The sequence below is a fragment of the Ammospiza nelsoni genome, chromosome 5 (assembly GCF_027579445.1).
Source record: "Ammospiza nelsoni isolate bAmmNel1 chromosome 5, bAmmNel1.pri, whole genome shotgun sequence".
Lineage (NCBI taxonomy): Eukaryota > Metazoa > Chordata > Aves > Passeriformes > Passerellidae > Ammospiza > Ammospiza nelsoni.
The window spans coordinates 20202149-20215979 of NC_080637.1; positions in this window are offsets into that span (position 1 = coordinate 20202149).

A 13831-nucleotide genomic window follows, 5' to 3' on the forward strand; every position below is an offset into this window, starting at 1 on the left:
GTTCTTGATCACAAGATCGGGGCAGTTGTGCTCTAGAAAGTCTCTCCATCTCCTCACCCTGGGACTTTTATTAAGACCTAATTAATTTCTGAAGTGACTAAAAATCCTGATGTAAATAAGTCAGTAAAAATGGGAATACAAGAAGACTATTTAAATGAAAGGAGAAGGCAGTCAGCCTGGGAAGCAATAGCATCTGTATCACATATAGCCTGATAATAACATTACCTTTGGGATAGTTACATGTATGAGTATTCCTTTACACCAGTAATTCAACTACTGCCTTGTAGCAATGTAATTACCCTGCTTTCTCTTTGAAGGCTGGCTGTGGTTTCAATTCATTTCCATTCTAAAGAAATCTATTTTTTTTAACAATAAAACAAGCCTTCTCTAGGTTTTAGCAGGTCATTTTAGCAGATTTCTGCTAGGCCAGTACTTGTCTGGGAATTGTGGACAAATTTGATTTTCCTAAAAAGAGCCAAACAGGTAATTTAAGTCCCTCATCCAATCCACTGAAGCAGAGCAACCTTCTACAGGCAGCTGTGCAGATATTCACAGTCAGACATAGTTTTGTGAGAGGGCAAAACATTCCAAACTGCCTATATTCAGCTTTCTTTAACAGGTGTTTGTTGTAGTTCCATGTCTAACTGAGCACTTGGAAGATGGTGGTGGGTAAGAGCATCCTGCCATCAGCTGGTAATAAACTGTGATGGCTCCTTAGGTTGGGACAAAAGCTCTGCCTTCCATTATCAGGTTGCTGAACACCTAAACATGACTTATGGGCTTCTCCTCTCAAAAATGCCTACAGCTGCAGTAATGAGGATATGAACAATCTAACTCAGTGGTTTTGGATGGTGTGCAGCCAATAAGACCTCAGCAAGAAATGTGCTTTCTGCACTGATTAGGAAAATATATTGAATACCTGGGTGAATGTTCATAGAAGACTGTTCTGGAAGCAGAATGGTCTGTTTAAAAAATGCAAATGTAAAAATATGTGGAATGTGAATGTCCGGAGTGGAAAATGGCTGTATGCAAAAGCTGCAAATCTTTTCACCTCACTTGAGCCATGCAGAAGCTGATGTTGAGTCTAACCTAGTGCCTTACCATACCACTGGGAATCTCTGTCACCCACCTGGACATGCTCTGTCCTCCCTCCCCGTTGTAGAGGAACATAGGAAAGTAAATGTTCTAGAGAAACTTTTAGATAGCTGAAGTTAGGTGATATGAATTAGGACTACATTCCAGGAGTCAAATTACTGCTGTTATAAATAGCTCCTATTCTGATATTTCCCACAAATGGTGTAACACTTTCAAGAAATTTCTTGGATGCATGCAGAAAGAGTCAGATACCCAGATTGCATTAAAATAATTTAGACACTGGCTGTACAGAATGCTGAACTCTCTAGAAATAAACGAAGGGCTAAAATGCTCAGTTTCTTGTAATGTAACATTTCCGGGTGAGAAAACAAAGCATGTCCACTGAGGCTTGATAACCTTAATTGCCCAATAGTTTGAACTCTTCTTACTGCAATATCTCCATTCCCTTAAAGAGGTTTTTCACATTTGTGAAGGTGTCACAAGCATGATGTGGAATGAACTGTGATATATTATTTTGAATGATTTCTTTCATTGCCTAGGAACCTTTAAAACAGGCCCTCTGTGTGTGCTTATGGCTATTGTAGTGAAGCGGACACAATTTTACCTAAGTAAAATAAGAAAGTAAAATCTGGGCAAGAATTCTGTTCCTGAGTCTAAATTACATTTGGTGCTAACTCCTTGCAGACTCTATTTTCACTCTGTCAATAACAGATGTGCTGTTTGCAGTGTATGGCTGAAAAAAAATCTATTTTCGAATGTCTCCTTGACTCCTTCACAATCTGTTGCATTCCATTGGTAGTACAATAAGCTGCTCAGCTGGGAGAAGTATGGAAGATAGGAACAAACTTGACTTTATTCATTTAGAGAAAAAGAAAAAAGATACTTTGGTTCTTTTTGTTTATTCATGAATAAATCAAATTAGGAAACCTAGTTTTGTAACTTTTGGCTCCAGGAATGGTGATAGCAACATAACAAATATTACCTCTTATGAGTAGAGAACTGTCCTTTGATTTCTTAGACCTACTTATTTGCATGCACTGTTTGTTTAAAAATTTTACCCATACCAGAAGTGCCTTTTAAAGCAAACACATATGGTCTTTCTCAAGGTCTCAAGGCATTGCAGCATTTAAAATTATATACCAAAATACATGAGTTAATTTTTACTTGGCTTAATTATAATAAATCAAATATTTACTCTGAAAATAGAGATTTCAAGTTGATAATTAAATAACTCATTGAAATTGACAAGAACAACATGCAGTGCTTAGAAAAAGGGAAAATAATTTTTGCTAAAGAACATTAAAATTTAAGAGACAGGGTCAGTTCCAAGGAATAGCTGCTAAAGATGTTGGTTAATGCCAAGAGAAGATGTGGCTAAATTTATTAACCCTAAAAATGCAAAGACATGTTTGTTCATCTGGACTAAAGCCTGAGGACAGCATGGATGCATCACTGATTGCAAAGTCAGTGTGGACAGGCTTGGCCTCTGACACTGAGGTAAACTGGTATGGAAGAGGCTACATCCGTGCCATTAAACTCTTTTATCTGCCAAAATGGGTCAGCTCACACAGTTTGCCTCTTGGGAGTGGTATGTGAATCCTGAATTACAGCCTAGAATTATGTGGAGGAGTATTTCTTGGCCCTGGCCAGCAGTTTAGTTTGTGTCTTGACCTAGCCCTGTCCTCTCATCTGCATGCTGCAAAAGGGACTGTACACTGCATGTTCTGCTGTGCCTCTCAGGGAAGAACGAGGCTGAAAGGATGTGACTTGACCTTGCCGTGATGCAGAGTTGCTTCTCAGGCTCCCTTCCCATGCTTGATACCACAGTGGTCAAAACTGCCAACCAGCTGCTTGGCCCCCACCCTCAGCAAGACAGTCATCAGGGAAAACAGGAGTAACAGAGTGAGTGAACTCATGGGGCATGATAAAGACATTTGGTGTCACCTCAGCTATTTCTCACACTTTTTGTTCCCTAATCGTCCTTTGCCTGTCTGGCATTTCCCCCCCTTTCTTGAATTAGTTATTGCAGATAACATAAAACAGAAATGTTTTGTGGCCAGCAGAATACAGTTTTCCTGTGCCATATTTCGAACTTCTGCCCTAGACCACAAAGGCAACAAGCTCCCTCAACATTTAATCTCAAAGAAAACTCCAGATAATTTTTTCCATGCATGAAGTGACTGTAAAGAAAGGGAACCATGAAGCATGTACTCAATTCATAAGGTTTGATTTTTTTGTTGTTGTTTTTTTTTTTTTTTTTTTTTTTTTTTGCTTAACCATTGATCTCAGAACTTCCAACAACAGATTGTTGGTTGTACACCTAACAGGACAGGAAAGATCCTTAGACCATTTGAGGTAGCTTCCCATGTGTCACAGGTGGTTAAGGATACCCTATATTGCAGTGTCAATTGTTTCTTTATGAATATATATTTTTGTTTTCCACTGAAAGCTGTATTTGAGAAAGCATGTAGACTTAAAAAACCCAAATGATGAAGAGTAAACCTTTTATTTTGGTAATTCATGTCAATGTTTAACCACCTGCTTTTTAAAACATGGTTCTATGGTTTGCCTATGTGACTGTCTCCCATCCCTTGTTCCTCCCTTCATCCCTCCTGTTTTTCCTTCTCTTCCCCCTTCTGTTTCCCTTCCTTTTCTGTCTTTCACCACTGATTCTTGATAGGTTTTTGACTGCTAGAATTAAAAACTCAGTAGTTTCTTCCTTTGAAATGCTTACCTAGCCACTCTTCGGTCATCATTTTGGTCAGCTAAAAGAGACAAGGCTTTTTATCTTTTCCACTCCAGCTCTCAAATAATTTAGTTGCTCTATCTTTTTCTGCTTGTCAACATTCTTTTTTAAAATAGGCTCCACACCCCATAAAGTATTTCAGTCTTCATTCACCAGTACCTAAGGCACTTAATCAGTTTATTAATCCTGTTCAAACTTCCCCTAGCTGGGTTTTGTTGTTGCACTTTTGGTCTATCATAACATCAGTCTTTTCTTGTATCCTTTCCCTTATACAGTAAGTCTAGACTTCCCTTCATCTTTCTAAAAGGGAAGAATATCCTTTGGCTATACCAATTTTTTGAGTGGGTTACTCAGGTTACCAGGCAGTCAGAGGGTTTTGTCTGCTCTGTCCTTTATTACCGTTTGCTGTATTTTCAGTTTTTGTCCCTGGAACTGCAATTTGCTCTTTCATCCCTTTTGAAAACAAAGTCTGAGTAGTGAAACTTTTTTACTGATGCTCCTCTATTGGCAACGATATTTCCCAGAATTTGCTTTCTACCTTATTGCATTTATGTTATATAGCACCAATTTTTAGATTACTGTAATGTTGTATTAATTTAACAGCTCTATATAAGTCAAAGATATTTGTGCAGTTATGACATAATCAAAGTTGTAACATAATTTTAGAAGTAATTCAAGTGTTTGACAAGAGCTATTTCCCTAAAACCATGCTGACAAGAATTTCCTACATTCCTGTCCTTTAAATCTTTTTAAGGTTGAATGATGAAAAATGATATTTACTGATTTCAGAAGGAAGAGAAGACATAAGTTCACAGAAGGAGGTAAGTGGATGCTATTGGTACAGGAATGACTGCAAATGGCACTGATAGTTTAGAATAGAGAAATAGAGCATTACTTCTTTAGCAAACTGTGTTCTGGTTCTTTTTGCTAACTGCAGGAAAGATTTATAGAAAGTGAAGGCACAGTGATGAGAGTTTTTTATTTCAAGACTCCAAAGTAGAACAAAAAATCAGAGTCCAGCCATTATCCAAAAGTGTTCATACAAGTAAAGTGTTAAAGAAAAAAAGACCAGATTAGCAAACCCCAAGATTCTCATTATTATCCTCCAAAGGCCGTGTTTGATAAATAAAACAAATCTGCAATTGGGAATTAATGAATAAAATTTTATGTGCTGCATGCTGGGTCTAATAATGAAAGCATGAGTTGCTGGGCCTATACACATTTGTGGGGCTGTAAATATCAATGACAGGAAAGCAGATGGATTGAAAGGAGCAAGCTTTACTGTGGTGGTTGCCACAGTCCCACTTTAGGGCTGTGGAACCCAGGCCCTCAGAAGCCCGGAGGTGTCACCTGCTCAGGCAGCGAGAATCTAGCAAGATTACGTCCACTGTTTTGCTCGTGAATATCCCTTTTTTTCAACTTCCTTGTCCTCTTTTTTCTCTTTTCTTATCTGGTTGTTTATATCTTTAATGGAAGTCTGGTTCAGATGACTAAGCTTGAATCCTTTCCAATGTTATTCTAACTCTTTGGCCAAAAAGGCAAGTAAAAGAGGAACTTTAAACAACCTAATGATTGTATACATCTGTGTCTGATAAGGCTTTGCATGCATCTATCATTCTTCAGCGGAGTTGCACCAGAAACAGAGGCAGCATTTGTTATCTCTTGCTTTTATGTGACTCTCTCTAGTTTGTATTTAGGAAAGCCAGATCCCAACAGAATAAAAAAGGAAGATGCCTCCCAGCTCACCTTTAAGTTTTTCTCCCCTTTCCATATCCCCTTGCTTCCATACACAGACAGATACATTCAGCACATTTATACTCTGGACCAGTTAACACTCAGGAAATGAACATGGATTATTTTTATTGAGAACTCTCTGGCATGTTACCTGGGAGGTGGAAATACCTTTTCATAATAGTTTGGATTCCAAGGGACCTTTGAAGATTGTCCAGTCCCACCTCCCTTGCTGTGGGTAGTGATATTTTTTCCTAGATCAGGCACTATCCAACCTGGCCTTGAATACTCATGATGGGGCATCCACAGCCTCTCTAGGTAGCCTGTTCCAGTGTACACACTGTTCACTTACTGTGAAAAATCAGTTTCACTTAGAAGTCTATCCAGTCCTGTTTTTGTTCACAATAGACCTGTGTCATGTAGGACTTTCTGACCTCTAAATGACCCCAGTTACCCCTTCAGCTAACTACTGTAGAATACAGCTCTCTCAGATCCAGGTCATATTTTCTGTCTCACATGCACTAAGCTGGAGAATTTGGTAGGAGAAGTAAACATCTGTACAAAACAAAGTAAAAACCCACGGAAATGTGACAAAGTTCCTTTCTGAGTGGGATTTTTCTGATGGGGCTCTGGTTGTGTAACATGACAATCAAGGAAAAGGTGCCTGTCTAAAGGCTTCACGCTCCTCCTCTGATCATTCAGCAAGGCTTAACATGATCTGCTAGGAAGGGCTTTCCTTCTCCACTACAGTTTGGTCTCATCCCTCTCCAAAAAAGAACAGCAGAGACCACCACTCTAAGAACCAGCTGTTGGAATCAGTAAGGATCATCACACAGCTCCCTCATGGGTATCATTATGGCTCGCTGCTGTCATTATTTGAAAATACAGCAAAAATTTCATTCTCAATCCTCTTGTACTGCCAGGTAATTTTCTTTCTCTTTGAGTGTTCTCTAATGCAAAGCATTCAAACCACTATTGCCTGCCAACCTTGAAGGCCCCCGAGTCTGGAGACAAACAGTGAAAGTGCTTCTGGGCACATCCACCTTGTACAGTAGCACATGGAATGTAGGCCACACTTCATTTCACAGTCTATGGCCACAGCAAGCCCAGCAGTGCTGAGGAGGTCAGCATGGCTTGGGCAAAGTGCAGGTTCAAACTAATGTCCCCTAATAATGTCCCCTAATAATTCACCTCTGTAGTGATATCTGGCTGTACTCAAATGAGTAACCTGCCTTGAGATCCTAGATCTCACAGGTACTCATCCTAGAGGTCCTTTGTAACAATTCAGAATAATAGGCAATTGAAGAACTATTTCACCAGACCTCAGAGAAACATGTCAAAAAGAGTTGCAGTTTAACTTAACACAATATCAGTTTGTTGAAGAAGATCCAGAATATATTACATGTTTTCAAATTTCTGCTAGAGAGATTTAGAAGCTCTTTAAAGGACATCAGAAATCCACTAGGGCCAAATAACCTTGCATCTGCTCTGTGCAGGGCATGAAAATAGGCAGTATGTGGAAACTAACTCACAAGTTCTTGGTAAAGCTCATCTTTTAAATTTAATTGGTGCCCTAGGGGAACATGAAGGGCCAGAGTCAACTCTGAGGACTGAAGTAACCAGCTTTTGGAGTTGACCTCCCTAACAATGTGTGAAACCACTACTGTGATTTCAAAGTCTCATTAAGAATTAAATATAGGGCAATCCAGAAGTGATTTTGCAGTAAATAAAAATGTTCATCCATTTAAATAATCAGACTGTAGTCTCATTACAGCTGCATTGAATGCATGAAGCATTATTTGTAGAGAAGACTTCTTAATCATCCACTTCAGTCAAATTTATAGGGAAACCAGCTTTAGTGAGTTAATTTCAAAGAATAACATGTTTGGTTTTGGATTATTCTTTCACAGCTGAAAAGAAAATCAAAGTGTTTTGAAAATTACTCTGAAAGAACAGAAAATTATAAGCAACATTGAGTGAATGACTAGTAACTGCCCATTTGCAAAACAGAGGAAAACAAGATTTGCAAAACATAGCCTGCCTCTAAATATGAGAAACTGTTGTATGGATACAGCCCTCTGCCCCTCCTATCCCATAGGAATCAGACACTGAAAATTTTAGGGAACAAACCCTCAGACTTTCAGACCTTCCAGATGGAGCATTTTACTCAAAGAGCCCTTTACCCATGAGACAGTGTTGACATTGCTAATGAGAGATGGCAAATATCCTTTTAACTCTCTCTGTGATCTTCTGTATTGCTGTAAACAATATACCTAATAATAGAGAAAATTAAGTCTTTGATGCTCTTACTGACGTTTGGGTGACTGATGTAGCATGTTAGATATTTTGACATTAATGTGTATAGATCTGTAGTCTTAAAAAGGATCTTTTTATTTTAAACAGTGCAGGCCAGGGAGTGCCCTCCAAACAAAATGGTATTGTTCTTCTGGCCACAGGCTCATCTGGGAGTTCATGAAATGGGTATTGGCCTATGCCTGATGCCTGTTGCCTTTCCTTCATGACACACCATGAAGAGCCTGGCTTCATGCTCTTCATGCTTCATGCTCGTGCTTGAAAAGACTTCTTGTTAAGTAGTGGGGACTGTCTGGAGGCTGGGCAAGCCCCTGTCCCTCAGAGTCCCCTCTCAGGGTAAGTGCTCCAGCACGCAGCTGGCACCATGGCCCTGCACTGAATGGGATCCGGTCGATGGATATTTTTCTTGTAGTGATTGGGACAAACAGACCAGCACAGTACTTGAGGTGAGGTCCAACAGCTTCTACACAGAGACAGGTAATGCCTTCCTGGAGTCCTTTCCAATATGAATTTTTACATGAGCGAATGAAATGATTGGCTAGTAGGTCCTAAAGGTAAATAGGAGGTAAATAGGCTTCATGTGAGTGTAGGTGGGCTGTGTAGTGTGATTGGGTGGGCGCAGATGAAAAGATGAGGGATGTTAAAGGAGAGAAGCTGTTGTTGAAGTAAGGGAGAAGTCAAAATAAAAAATGGTAGAACAACTCACCTCCAGAAATTCAGTTACATGGTCCAAGGTTTTACTAGAAATCATGGAAATCTACAAATGGAGATGATGAAGTGATTAACTTTGGAAGAAAATTCTTGAAACAGAACCTGGTGGTTTTAGGGTACAAGACAGTGTTAGAACTTGCGATCTCTTTTCTATCATTATTGCTTAATTACTCATTAAAACATTGAGAAGAAGAAATGGATGCAAGAGTGCCTGTAGCTTTCTTTGTTTCTAGGCATTCTGTAGTGTGGCAGTACATGGCAAAAGCTTTTCTTCTCTTGGCTGAGAAGGGAACATGAAATTGCAAAGGGGAGAGCAACAAATGAAGCCCTTCTGCTCCTCTGAGCTGGAGATCAAGCTTGTCACATCAGACTGCATCCTAAGATTCAGGATATTTTTGTTTTCCTAAAGCTCCAGTTTCTAAAACCGAGAAGTGAGCCCTTATGGTTTTAGTGAGCGCCTAGAAAAATATAGGGGGCATTTCAAAGTTTAGAGTCTAGAGAGCAAATACTGCCAAACCCTCTGTTTCATAGTTTTCTCTTTTTCATTCCTTGCTCCTGGAGTAGTTGGTCAAACTGGCCACCATAACTCTGTTTCTGCCTCCTGGGACACTAATGATGGAATACACAGTTCAGACTGTGGTGAACATGAGACATGTCTCCTGATTTTAAGCTTTCTTTTTACCTGGTGACAGTGAGGAGCTGTGGTCACACTTTTGTGCATTACTCTTCTAGGGATTTATCCCTGAGGAGAGAAGATGAGGAGCATGACATGTCCCAGGTCTGATGGGTCGTTAGTGCAGCAACCTCCATGTACTGATTTCAATGATGAATGTGTTTGACCTGAGTCATACAAAATCTGCTTTAAAAATTCATATTTCCTTTTTCCTCCTACTCCCAGAGGCTCAGTGTACTCTGAAAAATGACTCACTTCTCTCCAAGACCACTTGATATTCAAACAGCTGAACTACTGCTTTTAACCAATGGTTTATTGAAAGATTTCTCCCTGGCCTTGCTAGCTCTTTTGGGCAAACACCTTTTCTGCCTTGCCTTGCAGATGCATTTATGAGTCCCATCAAAGAGCCCAAGCAAAAGGTTTCAAGATAAGTTTTGTCAAGCAGCAGAGGTGAACTTTAGGTTGACATCAAAGTCAGGCCAGAAGTGTGTCAGGCCAGTCAGGCCAAAGCCCTGGTGCACAGGGTGACATGTCCTGGGCTAACCCAAGCATGTGCAGCTGTCTCTTCATGCTGTGTGTGCAGCAAAACCACCCAGCTGAAGGAAAGGCATTTGGATACAGCACAGCTGATGGCACTGGAGGGGGTGGGTACTTGGACTCCTTTGGGTTATATTGTTGTTTTAAATAGATGCTTTGGCAATTTTTATATCCTAAACAATGACAGCTGGAGACAAAAAGCTGCTGTGAGTATGTCTGAGACCTAGTGTGAAAAAGCTGTGATCACACAAAGAAAATTTTATGCCTTGTTACTCCCTAGAACAGTTAGGAGTGGACAAAGTTTATGTTGATCACAAATATTCATAGATTTTGCTGTCTTTCCTGTAATACCACTATCTATATTTGCTTCTGGAAAATATTCGAGATGCATGGCAGGGATGTTAAATTTTAACTAAGCTCTTTCTTTCATGATATAGCTGTTCTCTTTCTCATTTATGTCTTGAGTAAGTGTTGATAAATGTTCACATTTGCAGTAAAATTCAGAGGCAAAGACAGTTTCATCTTGGTTTTGCAGTGACCATATCTGAGCAGAGACTATTAATATTGATCATCACAATCTAATTCAAAGCAGAGAGCAAAACGCAGGGATGTTAAAGCCTTGGGCAATTGTCATAATTTACTGTTAAGGATAAAACTTTATGGTTAGCTGCCTGGATTAAAAATCCCTAAGAGTTTTCCATAGGAAAGTTTTATTAAAGGCATGCAGTATAGTTAAATGTAGTTATACAACGCTCCCTCCTCACATATATAGTTACACGTACATTTATGTATGTGTAAAATCAAATTTCCTTGCTCCTGTTAAATGACATTTTACATTATTTGAAAAAGAAAAAGAATTTAAAATACCATATAATTTTTTGTATCACTTATGTTGTATTTTTATACTATCTTCTGTTTCCTTCAGCTCAACCAAATGCTTTGTCCTTCAAAAAAATCCCCCAAACCAAATCCAGAAGGACCAGTCAGCTTCATTCCTGTCAACATGTCTGCATGGAAACATTTATCCAATCATAGTCAGCTCTGCACCATGGCAATATTTAACTCAGCGTGAGAAAACCAGTGTGATGGTCCCAAGCACCAGCTTGGTGCTGTGAGCTGGGCTGAGGCTTGCCTTGCTGCCTGGGTGTCTCTGCTTGGTGCACTCAGCTGGCCTGTGAGACAGGGCCTGTCCCGGGAGAGGGGGCACAGCTTTCCCTGCTGCCACGTCCTGGAGCATGGCAGTGCTCAGCCTGGACTCTGGTGTGCTGATGAGTTTTGTCATGGCTATGCAAGCTGGAGCTGACAGCAGCCCAGAGAGCCTGAGCCCTGTAAATATCTGGGAGAGGGGCACAGTGCAGTTCTTTGCTCACCGAGTGTCCTGCTCATAGCTGGGGCGTGCTCAGGACCCCTGTTTGTGAGGATCAGGGACCTGTTTTTGCATCATTGGGTGCCTGGTGAGGTGGAATGAGAGGTGTAACTTCAGCAGTTCGGGCAGGGGTGCCCAGGTTAAACACCAGCTTGGTGAGGAGCACAGCCTGGGGGCTGCAGTGGGGCAGTGGATGTGGCCAGAGAGGAGCTGCAGCAAGCTCTCTGCCACAGGTGGGCATGTCCAGCCGGCTGTCCTCTGGGAATACACGCTTCCCCTGCAGGTGTCTGTCCACAACACTTTGGGCAAGTATAGATGGTGGCAAAGTTACCCTCTTTAACTTATAGGCTGGCAGACTTACATTGTACCCACATTTACAGGATGGGTCAGCCTGCATGCTGAGAAACCCTAAAAACCAGGCCTCATGCACCCTTTTCATAGATGCTAAATATCCATAGTTTGCAGACTGCAACTTGGGCAAATGTATTTTCAACAAAGTCTGCATATATTTAAGCACAGAGAGGAGTTTTCCTTTTGAACACATATCACCCTTGCCAGGCTGGTTTTTCCTATCTTCACTTTGTGTCTGAATTTTTTTTTCTCTACAAAGCCATGGAAAATTGTAGCATGGAGATAGCAACTTAGCTGGATAAATTTTAGTTTTTCTGTATGTAGCACTGCCACCAGGTTAGATTTGGGATCCAAGGATCTGGAATCTCAAGTTTTATTCTCAGCCATGAAATTGACTTGTGCTCTAACTTAAGGCAAGTTGGTTTTGCCTTAATTTTTTTTTTTTTGGTTTTTCAAAACAAATTCAGTTTCATCAACAGGAACAGGATACAACTTCACAGAACTTCATTAGTGTTTGTGAAACATTTCAAGGTTTTTGGATGAAGGCAGCAGAAATTCCCTATGACAATCCTGATGGCCAGCTCAGGGACTGCCAACGTTCTGTGTGCAGAGCAGGCACTCAGGCCATGGTATCAACCTGATAAATGGTCTGCTTGGTTCCCTTCTCTCCCTACCTCAGCCACCTGCATCAACCTCCCGTTCCCTCTCTTGTGCTGATCATGTTAAAGCACTAGCTGTATTGATTTTAGAGCAAATATAATTGATTTTAGAGTAAATCTCCTAGATATAGCAGGAGAGATTCAGAGTCCATTTAAATGACTAGGGACCCCTGATATGCTTCATTAGATCCAGGGCAACCAGGGGCAGCATCTGCAGCATAGTAATAACCAGATCAAAGCTCCTGCTATGTTAACACATCAGACCACATTGAAAAGGGAATGCAGATGGACCTGATCCCATCCATTCAGCTGCTTCTTTATTGCTTAGTTATTTGGGTGTATTTATTTTCTCATTACAGGCATGGGTGATATGGCTGATATCTGTGTTGGGTGATATGATAGCTGTGTTTGTGTCACATTCTTGAATCTTAAATCCAAGCAAAATACCGAATAGTTCTAATGAGAACAGAATTCAACTCCATTTGGAGAAATAAAATACTCTAGATTGCAAGGCTAGAATGTTCTTAGTAAAGGAATTTCCTGTAGTAAAAACAAACCAAACCAAAAATTCCCCAGCAAAAACAGTCATGGTGGAGTGGGTTTGTTATCAAGGAATGCAGATATGCAGATGTCTGGGTTTTTTTTTTTTTTTTTTTTTTTTTTGGTTTGTTTTTTTTTTTTTTCTCTCATGCGGATAGCCCATAACAAAGCCCAGCTATACATTGCTGGAATAACAGTGTCTACATCAGCCTCTCTGGAGAAACTTGTAAACAGAGAGTCACTGGGAAGTTTGGAAAAATCTACTATGACATTCAGCTCTTGTGGAGCATAGTGTGACTCTGAATATGATACACCTCTATGGTGCAGCCACTCATCAGTGAAGCTGAAACAGTCTCATTGCTTTAGCAAAAAAAAGAGAAAGGGGGCAGGAAACATTTCCTTGAAATTTTAACATGTTCCTGTTCATTTCTGCAGGAGCACCACAATGATAAGAGCTTTAGAAATGCAGGTACTTCACAGATGACCTATTTGTGCACCACAGACTTTCTAATATGGCTATAGATGTACAAATTTGTGTTTCTCAGAGCTGTTGGTAACTGCAAAGAGTGGGTGTGAACTGGGTTGTTTCAAAAAGGATTTTTAGATTAGGTTCTGTTTATACCTCTGGAGATCAGAGCTGATTCTGACCTTTGAGGTTTCTTTATTCCTCTTAGCATTGTTCTGCATTGTTTTGACTTTCTGTACTCCAAATTATATTTCAACAAGCTGTTTCATCTGGGTGCTCCTAAAAACTGGCCCTGTGAGCCCCTCATGTCTCTAGACCCATACCTGTGATCTGAGAGCACTGTGAGGGGTGTCTGGGCACGGCAGTGGCTCTTGATGCCAGCTGTGCTGTGCAGCACTGGACATAGAAAGCAGGACCACGCTTGACCAAGGTCTCCCTGTTGTGCCATGTACATGACCAGCCATACAGATGCAGTTTCACAGTGTCAGTGCTGCAGCAAACTCAGTGGAACAATGCTGCCTGCACCAGGTTGTGGTGCAGTTCCTATCCACCTCAGATCCTTGGTAATCAAAAAAAGAGATGGAGATGTTGGAGGCATCCCAAGGTCTGTCCCACCTGAGAGTCAGGCTGCCTTATGGCTTCC